Source organism: Arachis stenosperma, chromosome 9, assembly GCF_014773155.1.
Source record: "Arachis stenosperma cultivar V10309 chromosome 9, arast.V10309.gnm1.PFL2, whole genome shotgun sequence".
Lineage (NCBI taxonomy): Eukaryota > Viridiplantae > Streptophyta > Magnoliopsida > Fabales > Fabaceae > Arachis > Arachis stenosperma.
Window position 1 is genome coordinate 117,410,775 of NC_080385.1, and position 26,915 is coordinate 117,437,689.

Here is a 26,915-nt window from a genome sequence, read left to right on the forward strand (position 1 = left end):
ATCTTAGTCAGGCAGACTCAAATGGGTATAGATGATGAATAAAGCATAAAGATAAAGATAGAGATACTTATGTATATCATTGGTGAGAGCTTCAGATAAGCGTATGAAGATGCCTTCCCTTCCGTCTCTCTGCTTTCCTACTGTCTTCATCCAATCCTTCTTACTCCTTTCCATGGCAAGCTTATGCAAGGGTTTCACCGTTGTCAGTGGCTACCTCCCATCCTCTCAGTGAAAATGTTCCTATGCTCTGTCACAGCATATGGCTAATCAGCTGTCGGTTCTCGGTCAGGCCAGAATAGAATCCATTGATTCTTTTGCGTCTGTCACTAACGCCCCGCCTGCTAGGAGTTTGAAGCACGTCACAGTCATTCAATCATTGAATCCTACTCAGAATACCACAGACAAGGTTAGACCTTCCGGATTCTCTTGAATGCCGCCATCAGTTCTCGCCTATACCACGAAGACTCTGATCTCACGGAATGGCTGGCTCGTTTGTCAGGCGAGCACTCGGTTGTCAGGCGATCAACCATGCATCGTGTATCAGGAATCAAAGAGATAAACACTAGAGCCTTGATTGCTTGTAGAACAGAGTGGTTGTCAGTCACCTTGATCATAAGTGAGAATGATGATGAGTGTCACGGATCATCACATTCATCAAGTTGAAGAACAAGTGATATCTTGGACAAAGAACAAGCGGAATTGAATAGAAGAACAATAGTAATTGCATTAATACTCGAGGTACAGCAGAGCTCCACACCTTAATCTATGGTGTGTAGAAACTCCACCGTTGAAAATACATAAGAACAAGAGTGATCATTGGTTTCGGCCCCAGAGAGGGAACCAGAAGAACCAAGATGAAAATACAATAGTAAATGGTCCTACTTATAGAGAACTAGTAGCCTAAGGTGTACAAAGATGAGTAAATGACATAAAAATCCACTTCCGGGCCCACTTGGTGTGTGCTTGGGCTGAGCAATGAAGCATTTTTCGTGTAGAGACTCTTCTTGGAGTTAAACGCCAGCTTTCATGCCAGTTTGGGCGTTTAACTCCCATTTTGGTGCCAGTTCCGGCGTTTAACGCTGGAATTTCTGAGGGTGACTTTGAACGCCGGTTTGGGTCATCAAATCTTGGGCAAAGTATGGACTATCATATATTGCTGGAAAGCCCAGGATGTCTACTTTCCAACGCCGTTGAGAGCGCGCCAATTGGGCTTCCGTAGCTCCAGAAAATCCACTTCGAGTGCAGGGAGGTCAGAATCCAACAGCATCTGCAGTCCTTTTCAGTCTCTGAATCAGATTTTTGCTCAGGTCCCTCAATTTTAGCCAGAAAATACCTGAAATCACAGAAAAACACACAAACTCATAGTAAAGTCCAGAAAAGTGAATTTTAACTAAAAACTAATAAAAATATACTAAAAACTAACTAAATCCTACTAGAAACATACTAAAAACAATGCCAAAAAGGGTACAAATTATCCGCTCATCACAACACCAAACTTAAATTGTTGCTTGCCCTCAAGCAACTGAAAATCAAATAAGATAAAAAGAAGAGAATATACTATAGATTCCAAATTATCAGTGAAACTTAGCTCCAAATTAGATGAGCGGGACTAGTAGCTTTTTGCCTCCGAACAGTTTTGGCATCTCACTTTATCCTTTGAAATTCAGAATGATTGGCTTCTTTAGGAACTCAGAATCCAGATAGTGTTATTGATTCTCCTAGTTAAGTATGATGATTCTTGAACACAGCTACTTATTGAGTCTTGGCCGTGGCCCAAAGCACTCTGTCTTCCAGTATTACCACTGGATACATACATGCCACAGACACATAATTGGGTGAACCTTTTTAGATTGTGACTCAGCTTTGCTAGAGTCCCCAATTAGAGGTGTCCAGGGTTCTTAAGCACACTCTTTTTGCCTTGGATCACAACTTTATTTCTTCCCCTTTTTTTTTCTTTTTCTCTTTCTCCTTTTTTTCGTTTTTCTCCTTCTCTCTTTTTTTTTTATTCACTGCTTTTTCTTGCTTCAAGAATCATTTTTATGATTTTTCAGATCCTCAGTAACATGTCTCCTTTTTCATCATTCTTTCAAGAGCCAACAATTTTAACATTCATGAACAACAAATTCAAAAGACATATGCACTGTTTAAGCATACATTCAGAAAACAAAAAGTATTGTCACCACATCAATCTAATTAAGCTAGTTTTAAAGATGAATTCGAAATCCTGTACTTCTTATTCTTTTGTGATAAAAACAGTTTTCATTTAAGAAAGGTGATGGATTCATAGGACATTCATAACTTTAAGGCATAGACACTAAGACACTAATGATCATAAGACACAATCATAAATAACCATAAGCATAAAATTCGAAAAACAAGAAAGTAAAGAACAAGGAGATTTAAAGAACGGGTCCACCTTAGTGATGGCGGCTTGTTCTTCCTCTTGAAGGCCTTATGGAGTGCTTGAGCTCCTCAATGTCTCTTCCTTGTCTTTGTTGCTCCTCTCTCATGATTCTTTGATCTTCTCTAATTTCATGGAGGAGGATGGAATGTTCTTGGTGCTCCACCCTTAGTTGTCCCATGTTGGAACTCAATTCTCCTAGGGAGGTGTTTAGTTGCTCCCAATAGTCTTGTGGAGGAAGGTGCATCCCTTGAGGCATCTCAGGGATCTCATGGTGAGAGGGGTCTCTTGTTTGCTCCATCCTTTTCTTAGTGATGGGCTTGAGGTCATGCCTTCTCAGTTGAACCGGCTTCCCTCTTGAGTTTCTCTTCTATTGAGCGCCCTCTTCACAAAAGTTTATGAGGACTTGGTCCAACCTTTGATCAAAGTTGACCCTTTTTGAGTTTGAAAGGGATCTCAGGGATCACCTTCTTCAAGGCCACAACTTCATAGAAGTGGTCTTGATGCACCCTTGAGATGAATCTCTCCATCTCCCATGACTCGGAGGTGAAAGCTTTTGCCTTCTCTTTCCTCTTTCTAGAGGTTTCTCCGGCCTTGGATGCAATAAATGGTCATGGAAAAACGAAAAGCAACGTTTTTACCACACCAAACTTAAAAGGTTTGCTCGTCCTCGAGCAAAAGAAGAAAGAAGAGAGTAGAAGAAGAAGAAATGGAGGAGAGGGAGATGGCTTTGTGGTTCGGCCAAAAGGGGAAGGAGTTGTGTTTAGGGTTTGTGAAAATGAAGGAGTGAAGATGATAGTGGGATTTGATAGGTGGGGGGTTTTTCGTGAAGAGGTATTGGGGTGATTGGTGAATGGGTGAAGAAGAGAGAGGGTGGTGGGGTTGGTGGGGATCCTGTGGGGTCCACAGATCCTTAGGTGTCAAGGAAAAGTCATCCCTGCACCAAATGGCATTCAAAAACACGTTTTGAGCCAATTCTGGCGTTAAACGCCGGGCTGGTGCCCATTTCTGACGTTTAACGCCAGGTTCTTGCCCTTTCCTGGCGTTTAACGCCAGTCTGGTGCCCCTTTCTGGCGTTAAACGCCCAGAATGGTGCCAGACTGGGCGTTAAACGCCCAACTGCTAGTCTCACTGGCGTTTAAACGCCAGCAAGTTCTCCTCCAGGGTGTGCTGTTTTTCTTCCTGTTTTTCATTCTGTTTTTGCTTTTTCAATTGATTTTGTGACTTCTTATGATCATCAACCTACAAAAAACATAGAATAACAAAAGGAAATAGATAAAATATAACATTGGGTTGCCTCCCAACAAGCGCTTCTTTAATGTCAGTAGCTTGACAGAGGGCTCTCATGGAGCCTCACAGATACTCAGAGCAATGTTGGAACCTCCCAACACCAAACTTAGAGTTTGAATGTCGGGGTTCAACACCAAACTTAGAGTTTGGTTGTGGCCTCCCAACACCAAACTTAGAGTTTGACTGTGGGGGCTCTGTTTGACTCTGATTTGAGAGAAGCTCTTCAAGCTTCCTCTCCATGATGACAGAGGGATATCCTTGAGCCTTAAACACAAAGGATTCTTCATTCACTTGAATGATCAGTTCACCGCCATCAACATCAATCACAGCCTTTGCTGTGGCTAGGAAGGGTCTGCCAAGGATGATAGATTCATCCATGCACTTCCCAGTCTCTAGGACTATGAAGTCAGTAGGGATGTAATGGTCTTCAATCTTAACCAAAACATTCTCTACAAGTCCATAAGCTTGTTTTCTTGAGTTGTCTGCCATCTCTAGTGAGATTCTTGCAGCTTGTACCTCAAAGATCCCTAGCTTCTCCATTACAGAGAGAGGCATGAGGTTTACACTTGACCCTAAGTCACACAGAGCCTTCTTGAAGGTCATGGTGCCTATGGTACAAGGTATGGAAAACTTCCCAGATTCTTGTCTCTTTTGAGGTAATTTCTGCCTAGACAAGTCATCCAGTTCTTTGGTGAGCAAAGGAGGTTCATCCTCCCAAGTCTCATTTCCAAATAACTTGTCATTTAGCTTCATGATTGCTCCAAGGTATTTAGCAACTTGCTTTTCAGTGACATACTCATCCTCTTCAGAGGAAGAATACTCATCAGAGCTCATGAAAGGCAGAAGTAAGTCCAATGGAATCTCTATGGTCTCATTTTGAGCCTCAGATTCCCATGGTTCCTCATTAGGGAACTCTGTGGAGGCTAGTGCACGCCCATTGAGGCCTTCCTCAGTGGCGTTCACTTCCTCTCTTTCCTCTCCAGATTCGGCCATGGTTATGGCTTTGCACTCTCCTTTTGGATTTTCTTCTGTATTACTTGGGAGAGTACTAGGAGGGAGTTCAGTAACTTTCTTGCTCAGCTGTCCCACTTGTGCCTCCAAATTCCTAATGGAGGACCTTGTTTCAGTCATGAAACTTTGAGTGGTTTTGATTAGATCAGAGACCATGGTTGCTAAGTCAGAGGGGTTCTGCTTAGAATTCTCTGTCTGTTGCTGAGAAGATGATGGAAAAGGCTTGCCATTGCTAAACCTGTTTCTTCCACCATTATTGTTGTTGAAACCTTGTTGAGGTCTCTCTTGATTCTTCCATGAGAAATTTGGGTGATTTCTCCATGAAGAATTATAGGTGTTTCCATAGGGTTCTCCTAGGTAATTCACCTATTCCATTGAAGGGTTCTCAGGATCATAAGCTTCTTTTTCAGACGAAGCATCCTTAGTACTGCTTGGTGCATTTTGCATTCCAGACAGACTTTGAGAAATCAAATTGACTTGTTGAGTCAATGTCTTGTTCTGAGCCAAAATGGCATTCAGAGTATCAATCTCAAGAACTCCTTTCTTCTGATTTGTCCCATTGTTCACAGGATTCCTTTCAGAAGTGTACATGAATTGGTTATTTGCAACCATTTCAATGAGCTCTTGAGCTTCTGTAGGCGTCTTCTTCAGATGAAGAGATCCTCCAGCAGAGCTATCCAAAGACATCTTGGATAGTTCAGAGAGACCATCATAGAAAATACCTATGATGCTCCATTCAGAAAGCATGTCTGGGGGACACTTTCTGATTAATTGTTTGTATCTTTCCCAAGCTTCATAGAGGGATTCTCCATCCTTCTGTCTGAAGGTTTGGACTTCCACTCTAAGCTTACTCAATTTTTGAGGTGGAAAGAACTTTGCCAAGAAGGCATTGACTAGCTTTTCCCAAGAGTCCAGGCTTTCTTTAGGTTGAGAGTCCAACCATATTCTAGCTCTGTCTTTTACAGCAAAAGGGAATAGCATCAGTCTGTAGACCTCAGGGTCAACCCCATTAGTCTTGACTGTGTCACAGATTTGCAAGAATTCAGCTAAAAACTGATGAGGATCTTCCAATGGAAGTCCATGGAACTTGCAATTCTGTTGCATTAGAGAAACTAATTGAGGCTTAAGCTCAAAGTTGTTTGCTCCAATGGCAGGGATAGAGATGCTTCTCCCATAGAAGTCGGGAGTAGGTGCAGTAAAGTCACCCAGCACCTTCCTTGCATTGTTGGCATTGTTGTTGTTTTCGGCTGCCATAGGTTCTTCTTCTTTGAAGAATTCGGTCAGGTCCTCAACAGAGAGTTGTGTCTTAGCTTCTCTTAGCTTTCGCTTCAAGGTCCTTTCAGGTTCAGGGTCAGCTTCAACAAGAATGCCTTTGTCTCTGCTCCTGCTCATATGAAAGAGAAGAGAACAAGAAAATGTGGAATCCTCTATGTCACAGTATAGAGATTCCTTGAGGTGTCAGAGGAACAGAAAATTAGAAGGAAGAAGTAGAGAATTCGAACTTAATCAGATAGAGTTCGAATTGTGCATTGAGGAGGAGTGGTACTCCATAAATAGAAGGATGTGAAAAGAGAGGAAGAAATTTTCGAAAATTAAGTTAAAAAAAAAGATTTTTAAAAAACATTTTGAAAAACTTTAATTTGATTTTCGAAAATCAAGAGTGAGAAAGAGATCAAGTAATGTTTGAAAAAAAAGATTTTGAAATTAGAAATCAAAAAGATATGATTGAAAACTGTTTTGAAAAAGATGTGATTAAAAAGATATGATTGAAAAGTTATGCTTTTTTTAAAAAGATGTGATTGAGAAGATATGATTTGAAAAAGATTTGATTTTGAAAAACTTTGAAAACTTGAAAAAAAATTGATTTGAAAACAAAATCTTCCCTCTTGTGCCATCCTGGCGTTAAACGCCCAGAATGGTGCACATTCTGGCGTTTAACGCCCAAACTACTACCCTTTTGGGCGTTAAACGCCCAACCAGGTACCCTGGCTGGCGTTTAAACGCCAGTCTGTCCTTCGTCACTGGGCGTTTTGAACGCCCAGCTTTTTCTGTATAATTCCTCTGCAGTATGTTCTGAATCTTCAATTCTCTGTATTATTGACTTGAAAAGACACAAATTAAAAATATTTTTGGATTTTTAATAATGAGGAATAATCAAAATGCATCTAAAATCAAATAACAATGCATGCAAGACACCAAACTTAGCAGTTTGTATACTGCTGACACTAACAAAATGAGAATGCACATGAGAAACAACAAAACACTCAAGTCAATAGAATTCAAAGATCAAAACAAGGAAATCATCAAGAACAACTTGAAGATTAATGAAGACACCTGCATAAATTCGAAAAATGCAAGAAGAACAGAAACATGCAATTGACACCAAACTTAAAATGAGACTCTAGACTCAAAAAAAAAATTTTTTTTTTCGAAAATTAAGTGGAAAAAGAAAATAAAGGTATCAAAATTCTTAATGAGAATTCCAGGAATCATGCAATGTTAGTCTAAAGCTTTAGTCTAAAGGAATTAGACATGGCTAGCCAAGCTTCAGCAGGACATTGCATTCAAGAGCTAAATTGATGAAGATCAATCAGCTTTGGTGATGATAAGAACATCACCTTGAAACACTAGAATTCATTCTTAAGAACTCTGAAAAAAAATACCTAATCTAAGCAACAAGATGAACCGTCAGTTGTCCATACACAAACAATCCCCGGCAACGGCACCAAAAACTTGGTGCACGAAATTGTGATCACTACTTTTTAATACACGAAATAATCCCTAGTAATGGCTCCAAAGACTTGGTGCTCAATACCATGGCATAAACACAACTTCGCACAACTAACCAGCAAGTGCACTGGGTCGTCCAAGTAATAAACCTTACGCGAGTAAGGGTCGATCCCACGGAGATTGTTGGTATGAAGCAAGCTATGGTCACCTTGTAAATCTTAGTCAGGCAGACTCAAATGGGTATAGATGATGAATAAAGCATAAAGATAAAGATAGAGATACTTATGTATATCATTGGTGAGAGCTTCAGATAAGCGTATGAAGATGCCTTCCCTTCCGTCTCTCTGCTTTCCTACTGTCTTCATCCAATCTTTCTTACTCCTTTCCATGGCAAGCTTATGCAAGGGTTTCACCGTTGTCAGTGGCTACCTCCCATCCTCTCAGTAAAAATGTTCCTATGCTCTGTCACAGCATATGGCTAATCAGCTGTCGGTTCTCGGTCAGGCCGGAATAGAATCCATTGATTCTTTTGCGTCTGTCACTAACGCCCCGCCTGCTAGGAGTTTGAAGCACGTCACAGTCATTCAATCATTGAATCCTACTCAGAATACCACAGACAAGGTTAGACCTTCCGGATTCTCTTGAATGCCGCCATCAGTTCTCGCCTATACCACGAAGACTCTGATCTCACGGAATGGCTGGCTCGTTTGTCAGGCGAGCACTCGGTTGTCAGGCGATCAACCATGCATCGTGTATCAGGAATCAAAGAGATAAACACTAGAGCCTTAATTGCTTGTAGAATAGAGTGGTTGTCAGTCACCTTGATCATAAGTGAGAATGATGATGAGTGTCACGGATCATCACATTCATCAAGTTGAAGAACAAGTGATATCTTGGACAAAGAACAAGCGGAATTGAATAGAAGAACAATAGTAATTGCATTAATACTCGAGGTACAGCAGAGCTCCACACCTTAATCTATGGTGTGTAGAAACTCCACCGTTGAAAATACATAAGAACAAGAGTGATCATTGGTTTCGGCCCCAGAGAGGGAACCAGAAGAACCAAGATGAAAATACAATAGTAAAAGGTCATACTTATAGAGAACTAGTAGCCTAAGGTGTACAAAGATGAGTAAATGACATAAAAATCCACTTTCGGGCCCACTTGGTGTGTGCTTGGGCTGAGCAATGAAGCATTTTTCGTGTAGAGACTCTTCTTGGAGTTAAACGCCAGCTTTCATGCCAGTTTGGGCGTTTAACTCCCATTTTGGTGCCAGTTCCGGCGTTTAACGCTGGAATTTCTGAGGGTGACTTTGAACGCCGGTTTGGGCCATCAAATCTTGGGCAAAGTATGGACTATCATATATTGCTGGAAAGCCCAGGATGTCTACTTTCCAACGCCGTTGAGAGCGCGCCAATTGGGCTTCTGTAGCTCCAGAAAATCCACTTCGAGTGCAGGGAGGTCAGAATCCAACAGCATCTGCAGTCCTTTTCAGTCTCTGAATCAGATTTTTGCTCAGGTCCCTCAATTTCAGCCAGAAAATACCTGAAATCACAGAAAAACACACAAACTCATAGTAAAGTCCAGAAAAGTGAATTTTAACTAAAAACTAATAAAAATATACTAAAAACTAACTAAATCCTACTAGAAACATACTAAAAACAATGCCAAAAAGGGTACAAATTATCCGCTCATCACCTGGCTGGCATTTAAACGCCAGTTTTCCTTCTTCATTGGGCATTTTGAACACCCAGCCTTTTCTCTGTAATTCCTCTGCTTTATGTTCTTGGATCTTCATTTTGCTGTATCCTTTATTCAAGAAGATATATTTTCAATTTTGAAAAACAACAAAATGAGTCAAAACATATAATTCTTGGATCAAAAGACAAGATATATGCAAAAACATTATGAATGTCAAGATGAAGACCAAGAATAATCTCGAAGATCAAGATGAACATCAAGAACTCAGTTTTCTTAATGAAAGAAAACATGGAGGACACCAAACTTAGAACTTTCTCATGTTTGGGCCATATGAATGCACGAATGCATATGTAGAACATCATGCAGTGCAAATCAATAAATTATGAAGATCAAACAAGGCAATTCATCAAGAACTACTTGAAGATCATCAAGAACACAATGCATGTGTTTCGAAAATTGCAAGACAATTAAAATCATGCAATTAACACCAAACTTAAAATTTGGCACTAGATTCATACAAGAATCATGAAATATTTTTGGGTTTTTATGATTTTATGAAATGTTTTTGGTTTTTTCGAAAATTATCTTTAGAAAAACGAAAAAGAAGAAAAAATTTTTGAAAGATTTTTGAAAACTTTTTGAAAAGAAAATAAAAATTACCCAATCTGAGCAACAAGATGAACTGTCAGTTGTCCAAACTCGAATAATCCTCGGCAACGGTGCCAATAGACTTGGTGCTCTCAAATGTGAATCACACTTTGTCACAACTTCGCACAACTAACCAGCAAGTGCACTGGGTTGTCCAAGTAATACCTCACGTGAGTAAGGGTCGATCCCACGGAGATTGCGGCCTGAAGCAAGCTATGGTCACCTTGTAAATCTCAGTCAGACAGATTCAAATGGTTATGGAGTTTTAATAATTATAAAATAATAAAATAGAAAATAAAGATAGAGATACTTATGTAAATCATTGGTGGGAATTTCAGACAAGTGTATGGAGATGCTTCATCCCTCTTGAATCTCTGCTTTCCTACTGCCTTCATCCAATCCTTCATACTCCTTTCCATGGCAAGCTGTATGTTGGGTTTTATCGGCGTCAATGGCTACCTTCCGTCCTCAATGAAAATGGTCCAAATGCGCTGTCACCGCATGGCTAATCATCTGTTGGTTCTCGATCATGTTGGAATAGAATCCAGTGATCCTTTTGCGTCTGTCACTACGCCCAACACTCACGAGTTTGAAGCTCGTCACAGTCATTCCTTTCCAGATCCTACTCGGAATACCACAGACAAGGTTTAGACTTTCTGAATCTCAGGAATGGCCGCCAATAATTCTAGCTTATACCACGAAGACTCCGATCTTTTGGAATGGAGGCTAAGAGATACACGCTCGATCTAAGGTAGAACGGAAGTGGTTGTCAGTCACGCGTTCATAGGTGAGAATAATGATGATTGTCACGGATCATCACATTCATCATGTTAAAGTACAACGAATATCTTAGAACAAGAATAAGCTGAATTGAATAGAAAATAGTAGTAATTGCATTAATACTCGAGGAACAGTAGAGCTCCACACCCTTAATCTATAGTGTGTAGAAACTCCACCGTTGAAAATACATAAGAACAATGGCAAAATAATAAATATTTTATGTTTTACTTTAAATAATTGAGATTTTTTAGAATTTAATACTTTAATTCTTATGAATAAAGAAAATTAATTATATTATCTCTAATTATTGAATTAGAGTATTTCTTTGAAATTAATTTGTAATTTATGATCAAATAATATTTTTTCTAAAGATAATTTTGTTAAATTAAAATCTGTTTCCAATTATGTTATTATCCCCTAATTTTATTAAAAATTACCTAAATTACCCCTAGCTTAACCCTAACCCTAATTTTCAAAAAAAAAATTAGAAGGGAAATGAAACCCGACTCCCTAACCCTCAGCCGCCACACCCTAACCCCGCTTCCTTACTCTCAGCAGCAACACCCAACACACTCAGAAGCAGCAGCAATGCTACAATAAGAAAGAAATGCAGACACAGAATCGAAAGGAGAGTCTGAGAGAGCTGAGAAGGGAGAAAAGGGCACCGGTGGAAGGAAGGTTGCAGTCGTCGTTATCCACGCGAGCTGCAGCGCTGCGCAGTCCAGCCATCGTGACCTCCGTGGGGCCTACGTCATTGTCGCCTCAGCTGTTCCCACTGCCACTGGATCCATCGTGTGGTCGTCGTCTAAGGAGCCACCGTCGTCCTTACTCGTCGTCTCCCTTAGAGCCAACGTGGTGCACGAATTTGTGATTCGCACAACTAACCAGCAAGTGCACTGGGTCGTCCAAGTAATACCTTACGTGAGTAAGGGTCGATCCCACGGAGATTATTGGCTTGAAGCAATCAATATTTATTTTATTTGTCTTAGTCAGGATGTCAAAGAAAATTGTTTGGATTACTTGAACAATAGAGTTATTTGTTTATAAAGGATGCAGTACTGGGGAATAATAGTGTTACTTGCTGTGCAGTAGTGAGAAACATGTTGGAGTTTTGGAGATGCTTTGTCCTTTGAATTTCTACTTTTCCTTGAGATCCTCTTCCCACACGCAAGGTCCTTCCATGGCAAGCTCTATGTAGGGTGTCACCGTTGTCAATGGCTACTTCCCATCCTCTCAGTGAAAACGTTCCTATGCTCTGTCACAGCACGGCTAATCATCTGTCGGTTCTCAATCAGGTTGGAATAGAATCCATTGATTCTTTTGCGTCTGTCACTAACGCCCAGCCCTCAGGAGTTTGAAGCACGTCACAGTCATTCAATCCCAGAATCCTACTCGGAATACCACAGACAAGGTTTAGACTTTCCGGATCCTCATGAATGCCGCCATCAATCCGGCCTATACCACGAAGATTCTGTTGGGGAATCTAAGAGATATTCATTCAGTCTGATGTAGAACGGAGGTGGTTGTCAGGCACACGTTCATGGATTGAGGAAGGTGATGAGTGTCACGGATCATCACCTTCTTCACAATTAAGCACGAATAAACATCTTAGATAAGAACAAGCGTGTTTGAATGGAAAACAAAGGAATTGTATTAAATCATCGAGACGCTGCAGAGCTCCTCACCCCCAACAATGGAGTTTAGAGACTCATGCCATCAAAAAGTATGTAATTCAGATCTGAAAATGTCATGAGGTACAAGATAAGTCTGTAAAAGTTGTTTAAATAGTAAACTAGTAACCTAGGTTTACAGAAAATGAATAAACTAAGATAATTGGTGCAGAAATCCACTTCTGGGGCCCACTTGGTATGTGCTGGGGCTGAGACTAAAGCTTTCCACGTGTAAAGACCTTTCTTGGCGTCAAACTTCAGGTTATGACGTGTTTTGGGCGTTCAACTCCGGATCATGACGTTTTTATGGCGTTTAACTCCAGACAGCAGCATGTACTTGGCGTTCAACGCCAAGTTACGTCGTCTATCCTTGCGCAAAGTATGGACTATTATATATTGCTGGAAAGCCCTGGATGTCTACTTTCCAATGCCGTTGAGAGCGCGCCAATTGGACTCCTGTAGCTCCAGAAAATCCATTTCGAGTGCAGGGAGGTCAGGATCCAACAGCATCAGCAGTCCTTTTTCAGCCTAAGTCAGATTTTTGCTCAACTCCCTCAATTTCAGCCAGAAAATACCTGAAATCACAGAAAAACACAAAAACTCATAGTAAAGTCCAGAAATATGATTTTTGCCTAAAAACTAATATTATTTTACTAAAAACTAACTAAAACATACTAAAATCTACATGAAATTACCCCCAAAAAGCGTATAAAATATCCGCTCATCACAACACCAAACTTAAACTGTTGCTTGTCCTCAAGCAACTAGATAAATAAAATAGGCTTTAGCAGAAATTAAGAAGTAACAATATTTTAGAGTTTTAAATGAAGCTCAAATTCTTATTAGATGAGCGGGGCTTGTAGCTTTTTGTTTCTGAACAGTTTTGGCATCTCCCTGTATCTTTTAAATTTCAGAATGATTGGCATCCTTAGGAACTCGGAATTCAGATAGTATTATTGACTCTCCTAGTGTAGTATGTTGATTCTTGAACACAGTTATTTTATGAGTCTTGGCCGTGGCCCTAAGCACTTTGTCTTCCAGTATTACCACCGGATACATAAATGCCACAGACATATAACTGGGTGAACCTTTTCAGATTGTGACTCAGCTTTGCTAGAGTCCCCAGTCAGTGGTGTCCAGAGCTCTTAAGCACACTCTTTTGCTTTGGATCACGACTTTAACCACTCAGTCTCAAGCTTTTCACTTGGACCTTCATGACACAAGCACATGGTTAGGGACAGCTTGATTTAGCCGCTTAGGCCTGGATTTTATTTCCTTGGGCCCTCCTATCCATTGATGCTCAAAGCCTTGGATCCTTTTTACCCTTGCCTTTTGGTTTTAAGGGCTGCTTGGCTTTTATTCCTTTTGATTGTATATATATATATATATATATATATATATATAAATCTCTCTCTTTTTTTTTTTGACTGCTTTTTCTTGCTTCAAGAATCAATTTCATGATTTTTCAGATCATCAATAATATTTTTCGTGTTCCTCATCCTTTCAGGAGCCAATATTCATCAAATTCAAAGTACAATTTATGCACTGTTCAAGCATTCATTCAGAGAACAAAAAGTATTGCCACCACATATTTAATTATGATTTTTATTATTAAGAACTCGAAAATATAAATCACTTCTTTATTCTAAAAAAAAATCTACTACTTTATTCATGCCCGATGATGATGAGAAAAATAAATTATAGCTTAATTGGAAATAAAATCAAAATAGACATACTAATTACTACTACTCCTATATAATTTCTAAGGTAAAATCTTATAATAATACTATCACAGAGTTAAAGATGGAATTAGAACTTAACAACCTGTATTTTGGGAAGTGGATGTTCCTCTAGTCTGTGGGGTGCCTTCAAGAATTAATTTCTGACGCTTCAGCTCCCTTAAGTTCACATCCTTGCTCTTCCTGTTCTCTTAGGTGCCATGATCTTAATGAGTTTTAGCTCAGTGATCATGGCAAATCACACCAAACTTAGAGGTTTGCTTGTCCTCAAGCAAAAGAGAGGAAATGAGAGAAGTAGAAGGAAAGGCATTTTCAAATAAAGATAAGATGAGTTGAAAAAGATATGAGAAGAAATTAAAAATACTTGAAAAAAGAATTGGATTGGAAAAAGATTTGTGTTTATGAATTAAGATACATTTGATGTTTTTTTGAAAAAGGGATTTTAGAAATTAGGGTTCTTAGAAAACCAATTTGATTTTGAAGGATGACATTTTGAAACATGTTTATGCAAGAAATCATGAATTGAAACTTAAAAATTTAAAAAAATTGTAAAGAAAAACGAATTTTACCTCCTCCCCACCATCCTGGCGTTGAACGCCCACATGGTGCATGTTTTGGGCGTTCAACGCCCAAATGTTGCTTCTCCTGGGCGTTCAACGCCCATTTGGTGCTTCTTTCTGGCGTTGAACGCCAGGAAATCCTTCTTCACTGGGCGTTTTTCTGAACGCCCAGGATGCTAGCAGACTGGCGTTAAACGCCCAGAAGGTGCATCTTTCTGGCGTTTAACGCCCAGAAGATGCTCCTTTCTGGCGTTTAACGCCCAGATGGCTACCCTTACTGGCGTTAAACGCCCAGTGGGTGCTTCTTTTGGGCGTTCAACGCCCAAAGTATTTCTTACTGGCTTTTTTCATGCCAGTGAGCTTCCAAATTTCCCTGTAACTCTGTGACTTCAACCAATTGTTATTTTACCTTTGAAGACACTTGGACTCAAACCTGTAAAAAAAAGAAATTTATTTAATTAATAAATAAACTTTGTAAATGGCTGGGTTGCCTCCCAGCAAGCGCTTCTTTAATGTCATTAGCTGGACTATTACTGAGTTTTAATCAAGTCTCAGTTTTGAGCATTCTTGCTCAAAATTGCCTTCAAGATAATGTTTGACTCTTTGTCCATTAACAATGAACTTTTTGTTAGAGTCACTATCCTGAAGTTCTATGTATCCATATGGTGATACGCTTGTGATTACATATGGACCTCTCCACCGGGATTTTAATTTCCCAGGGAATAATTTGAGCCTTGAATTAAATAACAGAACTTTCTGTCCTGGCTCAAAGACTCTGGATGACAATTTCTTATCATGCCATCTTTTTGCTTTCTCTTTGTAAATTTTTGCATTTTCAAAAGCATTGAGTCTAAATTCCTCTAGCTCATTTAACTGGAGCAATCGTCTTTCTCCAGCTAACTTGGCATCAAGGTTCAGGAATCTGGTTGCCCAGTAGGCCTTGTGTTCCAGTTCCACTGGCAAGTGACACGCCTTTCCATACACAAGCTGGTATGGAGAGGTCCCTATAGGGGTCTTAAATGCTGTTCTGTATGCCCACAGAGCATCATCCAAGCTTCTTGCCCAATCCTTTCTACGGTTAATTACAGTCCGTTCCAGGATTCTTTTGAGTTCTCTATTTGAGACTTCAGCTTGCCCATTAGTTTGTGGATGATATGGAGTAGCCACCCTGTGGTTGACTCCATAACGTACCAGAGCAGAGTAAAGCTGTTTATTACAGAAATGAGTGCCCCCATCACTGATTAACACTCTAGGGATACCAAATCTGCTGAAGATATGTTTCTGGAGGAATTTCAACACTGTTTTAGTGTCATTAGTGGGTGTTGCAATAGCCTCCACCCATTTGGATACATAATCCACTGCCACCAGAATATAAGTGTTTGAGTATGATGGTGGGAAAGGTCCCATGAAGTCAATGCCCCATACATCAAACAACTCAATCTCCAAGATTCCTTGTTGAGGCATGGCATAACTGTGGGGTAGGTTGCCTGATCTTTGGCAACTGTCACAATTAAGCACAAATGCTCGGGAATCTTTATAGAGAGTAGGCCAGTAAAAGCCACTTTGGAGGACTCTTGTGGCTGTTCGCTCACTTCCAAAATGTCCTCCATACTGTGATCCATGGCAATGCCAAAGGATCTTCTGTGCTTCCTCTTTAGGCACACATCTACAGATTACTCCGTCTGCACATCTCTTAAAGAGATATGGTTCATCCCACAGATAGTACTTCGCATCTGTGATTAATTTCTTTGATTGCACCCTACTGTACTCTTTGGGTATGAATCTCACTGCCTTGTAGTTTGCAATGTCTGCAAACCATGGCACTTCCTGGATGGCAAACAGTTGCTCATCCGGAAAAGTTTCAGAAATTTCAGTGAGAGGGAGGGACGCCCCTTCCACTGGTTCTATTCGGGACAGGTGATCTGCCACTTGATTCTCTGTTCCTTTTCTGTCTCTTATTTCTATATCAAACTCTTGCAGAAGCAACACCCATCTTATAAGTCTAGGTTTTGAATCCTGCTTTGTGAGTAGATATTTAAGAGCAGCATGATCAGTGTACACAATCACTTTTGATCCTACTAAATAGGATCTGAATTTGTCAATGGCGTAAACCACTGCAAGTAGCTCTTTTTCTGTGGTTGTGTAATTCTTCTGTGCGTCATTTAAAACACGGCTGGCATAGTAAATGACATGCAGAAGCTTGTCATGCCTTTGTCCCAACACTGCACCAATGGCATGGTCACTGGCATCACACATTAATTCAAATGGTAATGTCCAGTCTGGTGCAGAGATGATTGGTGCTGAGACCAATTTAGCTTTCAGGGTCTCAAATGCCTGCAGACACTCTTTATCAAAGATAAATGGCGTGTCAGCAGCTAGCAGGTTGCTCAGAGGTTTGGCGATTTTTGAAAAATCCTTTATAAACCTCCTATAGAATCCTGCATGCCCCAGAAAGCTTCTAATTGCCTTAACATTAGCAGGTGGTGGTAATTTTTCAATTACTTCTACCTTAGCTTGATCCACCTCTATTCCCTTGTTCGAAATTTTGTACCCAAGGACAATCCCTTCAGTCACCATAAAGTGACATTTTTCCCAGTTTAAAACCAGGTTAGTCTCTTGGCATCTTTTCAGAACAAGTGCTAAATGGTTAAGGCAGGAGCTAAATGAGTCTCCAAATACTGAGAAGTCATCCATGAAGACTTCCAGGAATTTTTCCACCATATCAGAGAAAATTGAGAGCATGCACCTCTGAAAGGTTGCAGGTGCATTGCACAGGCCAAATGGCATCCTTCTGTATGCAAATACTCCAGATGGGCATGTGAATGCCGTTTTCTCTTGATCCTGGGGATCTACTGCAATTTGATTATAACCTGAATATCCATCCAGGAAGCAGTAGTATTCATGACCTGCTAGTCTTTCTAGCATCTGGTCTATGAATGGTAAAGGAAAATGATCCTTTCTGGTGGCTGTATTGAGCCTTCTGTAATCAATGCACATACGCCACCCTGTAACTGTCCTTGTAGGAACCAGTTCATTTTTTTCATTGTGAACCACTGTCATGCCTCCTTTTTTTGGAACAACTTGGACAGGGCTCACCCAGGGGCTGTCAGAAATAGGATAAATAATCCCAGCCTCTAGTAGTTTAGTGACCTCTTTTTGCACCACTTCTTTCATAGCTGGATTCAGCCGCCTTTGTGGTTGAACCACTGGCTTGGCGTCATCTTCCAGCAAGATTTTGTGCATGCATCTGGCTGGGCTAATGCCCTTAAGATCACTAATGGACCACCCAAGAGCTGTCTTGTGCGTCCTTAGCACTTGAATTAGTGCTTCCTCTTCCTGTGGCTCTAAGGTAGAGCTTATAATTACAGGAAAGGTATCACCTTCTCCCAGAAATGCATATTTTAGGGATGGTGGTAATGGTTTGAGTTCGGGTTTTGGAGGTTTCTCCTCTTCTTGAGGGATTTTCAGAGGTTCTATTATCTTCTCTGACTCCTCCAAATCAGGCTGAACATCTTTAAAGATGTCCTCTAGCTCTGATTCCAAACTCTCAGCCATATTGACCTCTCTTACCAGAGAATCAATAATATCAACACTCATGCAGTCATTATGGGTGTCTGGATGTTGCATTGCTTTGACAACATTCAACTTGAACTCTTCCTCATTGACTCTCAAGGTTACTTCCCCTTTTTGGACATCAACGAGGGTTCGGCCAGTTGCTAGGAAAGGTCTTCCTAGAATGAGAGTTGCACTCTTGTGCTCCTCCATTTCCAGCACCACAAAGTCAGTAGGAAAGGCGAATGGCCCAACCTTGACAATCATGTCTTCAATCACGCCTGATGGGTACTTAATGGAGCCATCAGCAAGTTGAAGACATATCCTGGTTGGTTTAATTTCTTCAGTTAAACCAAGCTTTCTGATAGTAGATGCAGGTATTAGGTTGATACTTGCCCCAAGATCACATAAAGCTTGCTTGGTACAAATACCCTCTAATGTGCATGGTATCATAAAGCTCCCAGGATCTTTAAGCTTCTCAGGTAAGCTTTTCAGAATGACTGCACTGCATTCTTCAGTGAGGTAGACTTTTTCAGTTTCCCTCCAATCCTTCTTATGACTTAAGATTTCTTTCATGAACTTAGCATAAGAAGGTATTTGCTCAAGTGCTTCTGCAAACGGAATCTTTATTTCAAGAGTCCTGAGATAGTCTGCAAAGCGGGCAAATTGCTTATCCTGTTCCGCTTGGCGGAGTTTTTGAGGATAAGGCATTTTGGCTTTGTATTCCTCAACCTTAGTTGCTGCAGGTTTATTACCTACAGAAGTGGGTTGGGACGCCTTTTTAGAAGGATTGTTATCAGCACTTGTATGTGACTGATCACCCACTGGCGTTTGAATACCAGGGGTGGAAGCTGGGGTGGCGTTAAACGCCACCTCCTTGCTTGTTACTGGCGTTCGAACGCCAGAACCATGTTCCTTTTGGGCGTTCAACGCCAGATCCATGCTTGTTTCTGGCGTTGAACGCCAGGAATGAGCATGGTCTGGGCGTTCAGCGCCAGCATCATTCCTCTCTGGGCTCTGATTGTCCTCAGAGGGATTTTTGGTATCCTCTTGTTCATTTCTTGGTTTCCTGCTGCTTTGAAGTGAGGTATTTAATGTTTTCCCACTTCTTAATTGAACTGCTTGGCATTCTTCTGTTATTTGTTTTGACAGTTGCTTTTCTGTCTGCTTTAATTGCACTTCCATGTTCCTGTTAGCCATTCTTGTTTCCTGTAATATTTCCTTGAATTCGGCCAGCTGCTGAGTTAGAAAATCTAATTGCTGATTAAATTCATTAGCCTGATCCACTGGACTGAGTTCTGCAGTTACTGTTTTAGCTTCTTCTTTCATAGAGGATTCACTGCTTAGGTACAGATGCTGATTTCTTGCAACTGTATCAATAAGCTCTTGAGCTTCTTCAATTGTTTTTCTCATGTGTATAGATCCACCAGCTGAGTGGTCTAGAGAAATCTGAGCTTTTTCTGTAAGCCCATAGTAGAAGATGTCTAATTGCACCCATTCTGAAAACATTTCAGAGGGGCATTTTCTTAGCATCTCTCTGTATCTCTCCCAAGCATCATAAAGGGATTCATTATCTCCTTGTTTGAAGCCTTGGATGTTTAGCCTTAGCTGTGTCATCCGTTTGGGAGGGAAATAGTGATTCAGGAATTTTTCTGACAGCTGTTTCCATGTTTTTATGCTGTTCTTAGGCTGGTTATTTAACCACCTCTTAGCTTGATCTTTTACAGCAAACGGAAACAGTAATAATCTGTAGACATCCTGATCTACTTCCTTATCATGTACTGTATCAGCAATTTGCAGAAATTGTGCCAGAAACTCTGTAGGTTCTTCATGTGGAAGACTAGAATACTGGCAGTTTTGCTGCACCATGATAATGAGCTGAGGATTCAGCTCAAAGCTACTAACTCCAATGGAGGGTATACAAATACTACTCCCATATGAAGCAGTAGTGGGGTTAGCATATGACCCCAGAGTCCTCTTGGACTGTTCATTCATACTTACTTCCATAATGGAATACAAGCTGAGAATTTATATGTTGATAATTATTTATTTTATAGTTGTGGAATAAATAAAATAAATAAAAAAAAGGAATATATAAAAATATTTTGAAAATATTTTGTGAAAATATATATATATATATATATATTTTTTTAAAAAAAAATAAAAATGAAATAAATAAAAGAAAGCGAAAATATTTTGAAATTGAAAATTGAATTTTTATATAAAATTTTCGAAAAATGTAGTTCAAAATTAGTTAGAAGATAAATTTTTTTGAATTTTGAATTTTATGATGAAAGAGAAAAACACACAAAAGACACAAGACTTGAAATTTTTAGATCTAATGCTCCTTATTTTTCGAAAATTTTTGGAGGGAAAACACCAAGGAACATCAAACTTAAAAATTTTAAGATCAAGACACAAGAAAAACTCAAGAACAAAAGAAAGAACACCAAACTTAAAATTTTTAGAAAACTTTAATAAAATTTTCGAAAATTATGAAAGATTAACAAGAAAACACCAAACTTAGAGTTTGGCACAGGATTAAATCAAGAAAAATTATTTTTGAAAAAGATTTTCAAAAGTATTGGTGCTCCCTTATCAAGAATATGACCCTTCTATTCTAGCCAAATGGGCAGCAAATATAACAATTGTTTTGAAAAAGCACAAGAAACACAAGAAAAGACTCAGAACAAGAAAAATTAAAGATCAAACAAGAAAAATAGACAAGAACAACTTGAAGATTAAGGAAAAACAAAGGACACTTACACGAAAAATTCAAAGAAAAATATAAAAGATGCAATTAACACCAAACTTAGAACAAGACACTAAACTCACGAAAATTTAACAATTAATTAAGAAAAATAATATTTTTGAAAAGAAATTTTTGAAAAGAAACTATCCTATTAAAATTTAATGACTCTGTAACAACAAAAATAAATTATTCCTAATCTAAGAAATAAAATAAGCCTTCAATTGTCCAAACTCAATAATCCCCGGCAACGGCGCCAAAAACTTGGTGCACGAATTTGTGATTCGCACAACTAACCAGCAAGTGCACTGGGTCGTCCAAGTAATACCTTACGTGAGTAAGGGTCGATCCCACGGAGATTATTGGCTTGAAGCAATCAATATTTATTTTATTTGTCTTAGTCAGGATGTCAAAGAAAATTGTTTGGATTACTTGAACAATAGAGTTATTTGTTTATAAAGGATGCAGTACTGGGGAATAATAGCGTTACTTGTTGTGCAGTAGTGAGAAACATGTTGGAGTTTTGGAGATACTTTGTCCTTTGAATTTCTACTTTTCCTTGAGATCCTCTTCCCACACGCAAGGTCCTTCCATGGCAAGCTCTATGTAGGGTGTCACCGTTGTCAATGGCTACTTCCCATCCTCTCAGTGAAAACGTTCCTATGCTCTGTCACAGCACGGCTAATCATCTGTCGGTTCTCAATCAGGTTGGAATAGAATCCATTGATTCTTTTGCGTCTGTCACTAACGCCCAGCCCTCAGGAGTTTGAAGCACGTCACAGTCATTCAATCCCAGAATCCTACTCGGAATACCACAGACAAGGTTTAGACTTTCCGGATCCTCATGAATGCCGCCATCAATCCGGCCTATACCACGAAGATTCTGTTGGGGAATCTAAGAGATATTCATTCAGTCTGATGTAGAACGGAGGTGGTTGTCAGGCACACGTTCATGGATTGAGGAAGGTGATGAGTGTCACGGATCATCACCTTCTTCACAATTAAGCGCGAATAAACATCTTAGATAAGAACAAGCGTGTTTGAATGGAAAACAAAGGAATTGTATTAAATCATCGAGACGCTGCAGAGCTCCTCACCCCCAACAATGGAGTTTAGAGACTCATGCTGTCAAAAAGTATGTAATTCAGATCTGAAAATGTCATGAGGTACAAGATAAGTCTGTAAAAGTTGTTTAAATAGTAAACTAGTAACCTAGGTTTACAGAAAATGAATAAACTAAGATAATTGGTGCAGAAATCCACTTCTGGGGCCCACTTGGTGTGTGCTGGGGCTGAGACTAAAGCTTTCCACGTGTAAAGACCTTTCTTGGCGTCAAACTTCAGGTTATGACGTGTTTTGGGCGTTCAACTCCGGATCATGACGTTTTTCTGGCGTTTAACTCCAGACAGCAGCATGTACTTGGCGTTCAACGCCAAGTTACGTCGTCTATCCTTGCGCAAAGTATGGACTATTATATATTGCTGGAAAGCCCTGGATATCTACTTTCCAACGCCGTTGAGAGCGCGCCAATTGGACTCCTGTAGCTCGAGAAAATCCATTTCGAGTGCAGGGAGGTCAGGATCCAACAGCATCAGCAGTCCTTTTTCAGCCTAAGTCAGATTTTTGCTCAACTCCCTCAATTTCAGCCAGAAAATACCTGAAATCACAGAAAAATACACAAACTCATAGTAAAGTCCAGAAATATGATTTTTGCCTAAAAACTAATATTATTTTACTAAAAACTAACTAAAACATACTAAAATCTACATGAAATTACCCCCAAAAAGCGTATAAAATATCCGCTCATCACAACGCCGTCGAGGGCCAGCAGAGAGAGAAACGCGAGAGTCAGGGTCACCACCGAGAAGAGAAGGAGCTTTGTTCCACGCTGCCATCACCACCAATCCACAGCCACCACCGTGAGGGTTCCGCCGCCGTCATTCCAGTGCCGCCGTTCGTGTCCTCCGTTCCCTTGGTCGTTCTGTCTAGCATTACCAGCACTGAAGTCAGCTTCTACCACCGTCAAGCTTTCTTGGAGCTGGTGCTATTTTTGGAGGTTTAGAGGAGCGGCTTGCCCTGTTTTGTCTTTGCTCTTGGTTCTCGCAGCTGCCAGAGCCTCTGCCGCCATCAGAGTCACTGTTCTACCACCGTCAAGTTCAGAGGACGACGCTGCCATTGTTACCATTGAAGCTTACCGGGGAAGGAGCTATTGACAGAAGAAACTGCTGCTGCTATTAACTACTTTTTGCTGCTCTGTTCAGTCTCTGCTTCAGTTTCGTAGTATCAGGGCCCTCTGCCCCTGGGATCCAATATTGGAGCTTCCCAGAACCACTTTGGTTGCTGCCCTGGAAATAAAACGAGTGTTGGAATTGCTAACGGAGCTCCTGTGTTTGGTGATTTTCGTGAGTTTCGACATTGAGGTAGGGGATTTATTTTTAAAGTTAAACGTTTTTAATTTTAGAATGCCTATAAAGTTATTAAGATAATTGCAAATAGTTAATAATGATTAAGGGTTGATTAATTGATGTGAATTGTTTGAAATATGTTTGAGAATGGTTAGTTGGAGTGATTATTCTGATTTCTTATTAGAGTTGCTGTGGTTACTGCGAAAGTTGCTTGGAGCTGAGATTGCGGTTGTCAGTGATTTCGGGTTAAGAGAGAAGGTTCCTGTGATGCGTTTGGGTTATGGTCTTGTGTATTGAGGTAGGGACTTTTCTAAAAAGCTATTTTATATTTGGAATTGTTATAAATTGATACCGATGTGAGAGATACATTTTTAGTGATTGTACAAGTCTTATGTGTTGTCTAACTATTTTGGATGAATGTGATTATATGTTTGAATGGGTCATTGTTTGGTTTTGATAAATGGATTATTGCTGAATTGCCTCTTTAAAGTTTTGGAAATGACTTTAATCAGTTGACAAAGATTTGATCTTGAGACGATTTCAGTTTGAGGTGAATGTTGGATTCAGTTTGCTTTTGAACTGATTTTGTGTTTTGAACCGTTGAAAAGGATTTTGGATTGGTTTGGATGGGACCCAGAAAGGGTGGCAAAGTCCAAGTTTTAGGGGAGATGCTGCCGAATTTTCTACAAAAATCCGAGTCTTTATTTGAAATGTTATTTGGAATATTATGAGTTTAATGCCTTTACTATTTTACTTGGAGGATTGTGAACTTAAGGCCTTTTTATTATCTTGGATCAATTATGAAAACGATGAAGTTACGCTTTGAAAAGAATTATTGATAAGGCTGTTTTAAAAGGTAAAAAGGGTTTATGTTTTTCTTTATTTAACTTAAAGATTATCACTTGGAGGGGTTTTTGTGATTTTAAAAGAATTTGGGTTTCGATTGATAAATCTTATTTTCTTTTACATTTTAACAAGCTTCAGAGTATCCTTTGAATTCTGGTTTAACAAAACAAAAATGATTTTTTGAGCAGTTGAAACGCTTTAGATTTAATCATGGAATTGAAGCTAGTTTGTTTAAGTAAAGGAAATGGTTTTGAAAGGAGTAATTGATTACACGACTTGGTTTGGCGTAGATTTTATGTTTTTATTACTCAAATCAAGAAGCCAAGGTTTTAAAGATTATAAGCAAACTTGAGGAAATGATTTATGTTAGTCTCCCCTAAAGACTTGAGACCCTGTCGAAAAACTTTGGTTATAAAATCCCGTTGTTGGATGGATGATTTTGAATATTTCAAAAAAATCCTTAACTTGCCATGGTTTTGGAAGTTTTGGAAAGATGATGCCGAGAGTGGCTTCGTTTTTAAAAGGGGAAACCTACCTTGAGTAAAAATGGCTTATGAGCCTAAAAAGATTTGAGGAATGTGAAATGTAAAGCCAAGGATGAAAAGAATTCACTTTTGATTTCAAAGTAAAGTGAATTGAGAAAAAGTGATTTATGGCTTGAATGATGATTTTATGAGTGTGATGATGTTGGATGGTGGAAGTGCTATTATGTTGTGAGCCGGAATGGCTGTATATGATAATGAATCATAGTTGACTATGAATCATGAATTTAAGCCGGATGGCTGAGATGAATGTTGATTTATGGCTGAGAATAAATGCATATATTCTGAGTTATTGGTATTCTGATTGTTGCACTTCCAATTATCCGAGATACGAATTTTCTTGGGTGAAAGCAGTGGCTAGCCACCACGTGCTCCAGGATGAGATTCGATACTCTACTGACCCTATGTCGTAAGTGTGGCCGGACACTGTGAAACTTCCGGATGAGCTCGCCCCCGTGAATAAACACCAGTGAGGGTGTTGGATGTGAATTACGATTATGATTTGTGAATAACTCGAGTTGGGGATGCACGACAAAGGGACAGTCCAATGGTTAGCTACCAGGACTTGTCGGGTTGGCTTTATAGCCGACAGATGATATCATCAGCCACTAGGACAGGCATGCATCATATGCATCTATGTGACATTGTTTGAGTATGCATATTGTACTTGTTTTGCCTTTGTGATTAATTGTGTTTATTTGCTAATTGCTCTACTTGATGTAACTGTTTGTTTGTGCTTGAGCCTCCTACTTGTGATTGTGACTGAAACTCTGTTGGATTGTGGTGATTGGCTGCTATTTGGATTATTTTGGGCCTAGGGCCGTGGTTGATTATGAAATGGGCTGATGGTTGGTTTTGGTTTTGTGTTTCTGGTTTAGAACATTATGAAAAACTAATCCGGTTTAGCATAGATAAATCTTTCTTAAGGCTTGTGAATTTTTAAGAAATGGACGGTTCCTCTTTTAGAAAAGATTTCAGAATTTTATTTATAGTAAACCTTTGCTTTATGGAAAGAGATATATAAGGCGGTTATTGATCACTGTAACAATTTTATCTTGCGTATCCTATTATAGTAATTCCCAAAAACCCTCTACTGAGAACCCTTTCGAGGATGATGTTCTCACCCCCTACAAATTTCCCTTTTCATGATATGGACGCAAAAGTCACGAAGAGTTTATCTAGTTGTTGTCGTGATGTTTTGTATTGCCTTAGTTATTATTTATTGTTCCCTCGCCTTTATCTTTATATATTCTGTAAGAGGGATATGAATTGTATTGGTTAACGCTTGTAAAATTATTTGATAATATATATATACATATATATATATATATATATATATGTACTCTTTGTGAGTTTTGTAATTTGTATGGTATGTATGGATGTACGTCACCTAACAAAATTATTTTGGAGAGGTATTGCGGTTTAAAATTTTAAACAGGCTCATATTTTAGTATTAAATAGTATAAGAGTCATCGTAATATCTGAGCTATTAGGGTGTGGCAGCCGGAAGCGTGACTTTGATAGTTAGGGTATTACATGTAATACCCTGCCACACTGAGCTTTACACTTAAGTCGTAAAATAGAGGTGGTGTGGTATTACAACCTCTAAATAAAATGTGTACATATAATTGCAGAAAGATTATAATATACTAGGAGTCTTGAAGAATAGAGGAAATAAAAATCGCGAAATAAAAGCGCAATGCTCAAGAAACGAGTTAACTTGTGTGCTAAAAAAACTATAACTATCAAACATAAGATAATAAAAGTAGGAATAGAGTGCCAAAGATACAAAATATCAAGCTCCTAACTCAGTCTGCGAAGTCAAGGCTGTCATATATATATATATATCCAAAATCCAAATGTACATAAACAAAATCCTGTCTTTCCATAAACCTCTAAGAGGATTCAAAAGAATAAGTTATGCAGAGAGAAAACTAAGTACATATATATACATCACTGTACAACAAAATAACCCAGTAACCACTTCGCTTCAGGAGTCTAGACATCTAACGAGATGCCTCTCGACCTGCATCTGAAAAACAACGACATAGTATGGGATGAGAACCAGAGGTTCTCAGGATGGTAAAAGTTCCACACACATAATATATAAAGTCCTGGAAATATATAAGGTTCCACACACATAATATATAAAGTTCTCAGTCATTATTACATACGCACATATGATATATATACGTAGTTGATACATATTATTTATTTAATTTTTCTAAAAGAAATTAAAAAATATTTTCATGTATTATATATAATTAGCAAAAGACCCGTGCATGCAC

General features: G+C 39.3%; 1 non-coding gene across 1 annotated transcript; it reads left to right on the forward strand.

Annotated features, from left to right (window-relative positions):
- The first annotated feature begins 5,443 nt into the window (after positions 1–5,443).
- On the forward strand, positions 5,444–5,551 carry LOC130952627 (small nucleolar RNA R71). The gene has a single exon (XR_009074805.1). It is a non-coding gene; the product is annotated as a small nucleolar RNA R71 (small nucleolar RNA).
- The last annotated feature ends 21,364 nt before the right edge of the window (positions 5,552–26,915 follow it).